The following is a 3105-nucleotide window of genomic DNA, read 5'->3' as shown; positions in this document are numbered from 1 at the left end:
CTGCTGACTTAGGGATACACTCAGAAAACCACGCTGATAAAAAAAGCTCAGCAACAGCAAGATCTCTGCCTCTCCCAAAATAAGAACTTACCAGCTAAATGGTCAGTAGCCAGAGAGTCCGTCCTGTAAGCTGCCCGTCTGTCAGCCTGCCAGCTTTTGCTTTAGAGAAAAATAAATAATACAAAAATTATGTCACTGCTCTAAGACAACAGGAAATCATGACACCCCTGTCACTCTAACTTTGAAAAGGGTACCTATTCCCTGTACTGTGTTTCAAACTTACACCCTACCCAAAACGTTCTCCAACTGACTCACATCTTATCTTAGTTTACCTGTCATGGTTTTACTAGAGCTACAGGCAACACCACTCTCTACTTAAACCTCACAGCAGAGAGCCTGGAGTAGCTACTCTTCCATCACACCAGCTACAAGAGCAGCCATTCAGTATTAGGCAAAAATACAGTAAATTAATAGCAGATGTGCAAGACAGACACGAAATTTCAGGGTTGCAAGCTAGTCAGAGGAGACTAACAACCTGAAAACCTGCCAACAAGACTGCCATCAGTCAGAAGTTAGGAATGTAGTTTAGTGGAGCTTGGGTGAATCAACACAGACGTCCTCAGAAACTAAGGCAAACACTCAGGGTTATCCACACTTCATTTTTTATTCTAATAAGATCATGCACCAGGCACTGAACTCTGTCTCCAAGCCCAAGGCTGCAAGTAAGAAGAACAAAACCCACACTGGTTTATAGGCACTATTTTAAATGCATACATGAGATGAAACCAGGAAAAAAATACACTGTTGGTGGGAACTTCCCATCTCCTGAATCTGGATCTGCAGATTTACTGAAAAAGTGTTCAGGAATCTAAGTAAAAACTTAAAGCCAGTACAGTACAGAATCTGTCAGCAATGCACAACAGTTCCCCACACCTGGAGGACCCCAGCTGTTATGAGTGCACTTACAGGGCTCACAGTCTCCTAAAATCCAGTGCCTCTGATGGGACAAGAGGCCTCTCTCCTGCACCAACCCTGCAGTGCTGCTCAGGCCTTCTTCTAAACAGAAAACTCAGATACTTTCAGTTAATCAACAGCTGCCATTTCTGACCTCCCAGTATTCCAGAAAAGCTCCCAAAACCACAGCACCACTGACTAACGTGGTGTCTTAACATCACACTTACACTGTGGCACAGTGACGGAAGGTGAAAGAGGCAGAAAGAAAGGAGGGAAAAACAAGGAAACCAGTAAGGCAACTGGGCCACACAGGCCATGACCTGCACCTGTGTGAGGGCCGGAGTGTTTTCCACTATTTCAACATGCCTCTTATCAGGAACAAGGCAACTCCACCTGCACTATCAAAGCAACAGAACTAACGTTGCAATTAATCCTGTGACAATCTGCCACTACGAGGTGGCAGCTACCAGGACGGCCAGCCAGCTGTGCTGCCTGAAGCACAGCCACTGTGGCACACAAAGGCTCTGCAAAGCAATTGCTGGTAAACATGAAAGGGTGGCTAGTAATCTAATCTTGGAGAAATACCCGAGTCCTCCTCCCTGTCCATGGTTACGCCACAGTGCAACTCTTGGTTACAGGTCTGTGGTACACAACTGCATGGCTCAAGCTGCCACAGAACCAAGGAAAACCTGTTAGTGGGATGGCACCTTTCCCAGGCTACTATAGCAAGGCCTACAGGCTGGGCTGTTGGCTCCCCCAGCCTGCTGAGCTGCTGCTTAGGGTGTCACTGGTTAAGCTGCAACTAGGGACTCAGGCAGGAGTGAGAAGCATGCTAGACATCAAGAGCAGCTGCCAAGACCTGGCTAGAGAGCCTTGCTAAGAGCACGAATGTGCTTATAACTTCCATCACTCAGGAAAGCACTACCTAGCTCATCTTGCATGTGCCCTGCTCCTTAGAGGAGGAGAGTAAAGATGAGAAGTCAGTAAATGACACCCAATATAGCACCTGCCTGTGAGCCGTGACCTCAAGGCACAGCTGCTGGTTTCACTGTGTCCACACCAGCTGCAAAGATCTTTCTTGCAGCCTCCATCTCAGAGAAGAGCTAAGCAGTCAAAGAGAAACATAAGGGCAGCATTTATGCACATGAATTTCTGCTTCATCATCCAGACAGAAAGCTAAGAACAAAAGCTGTTCGTTTCCAGTAACTCCAAACATCTGGAATACTGTAGGCCTCATGGATTCATCTGCAGCCAAAATCAGAGGTAGCCATCAGAATGGTATTTTAAATGTAACATTAAAACCAGCAGCTCAGGCATTGCATTTAGAGACTACCTCTCCTTGACTTCCCACTTTAGGTCTTGAAACTAAGGTTACAGCTACGTCATGCTAGCATCTAGCTGACTGGGTCAACAGGTTTTAAACTGCCTAGTTTATGCCCTGTTTTTAGTGCTGGCTTTGTATGCCAAAAACAGTTTCGAAAGTTAAGAGTGCACTTAAAGAAAATGAAACAACCCTAAAAATAACCTCCAGCAAGGGCCCAGACCTAACCACATGGGAAACATTTGTATGAAGAGATACAAAAGCAAAGTCGTGAGTTACACTGCCAATACAATCAGCACTTATGTACAAAGGTCAGTTAAGCCTTCTCCAAAACTATATTTAATAAAAGACTTAGCATTTTGTTAATGAAGGTCATGAAAACCAGTTGCAGGTAGCAACACTGTCCTCTGTCAGATGTTCATGCAGGGCAGGGTGATCTCTTGGTAGGAGAGTGGTTATACAAGAAAATACTTCTTTCTGAAAACCTACTGACTGTGCCAGGCCCTGGCCCCTTGGTTTTGGGGAATCACAACACGACAGAGTCTTTCACTTTGCACTGATTCCTGAAGTAGCACGTCAGAGAGTGCAAGGCAGCCGGTGCCTCAGGCACAGCCAGACTTACACCCGGCCTCTCCCCTCTATTTACTCTTCCACTAACGCCATGCTCTGCCACGTTCCCCACTGCCAGGTCACGTCCTGCCCTTGGACAGATGACCCGTGCCTGCTGGCCTAAGGAGAACATGCACCTGCCCTCATCCTGCCGGCCAGCCCCGAGCAGGGCAGGCCCCGCTGCTGCTCCTCACCGGGGCCGGGGAAAGGCTCCCGGGGCT

General features: G+C 47.1%; 1 protein-coding gene across 1 annotated transcript in view; it reads right to left on the bottom strand.

Moving 5' to 3' along the window:
• Nucleotides 1-165, bottom strand: part of HDLBP (high density lipoprotein binding protein) — a 19433-nt gene extending 19268 nt beyond the window's left edge. Inside the window, exon 1 of the mRNA XM_009996724.1 lies at nucleotides 92-165. The gene's annotated coding sequence lies outside the window, so the exon portion shown is untranslated. The remainder of the gene's footprint in view (nucleotides 1-91) is intronic.
• Nucleotides 166-3105: the final 2940 nt, after the last annotated feature.

This window comes from Chaetura pelagica, unplaced genomic scaffold (genome assembly GCF_000747805.2).
Source record: "Chaetura pelagica isolate M959 unplaced genomic scaffold, ChaPel_1.0 scaffold264, whole genome shotgun sequence".
Taxonomy (NCBI): Eukaryota; Metazoa; Chordata; class Aves; order Apodiformes; family Apodidae; genus Chaetura; species Chaetura pelagica.
This window is presented reverse-complemented; position numbering and strand designations above follow the sequence as displayed.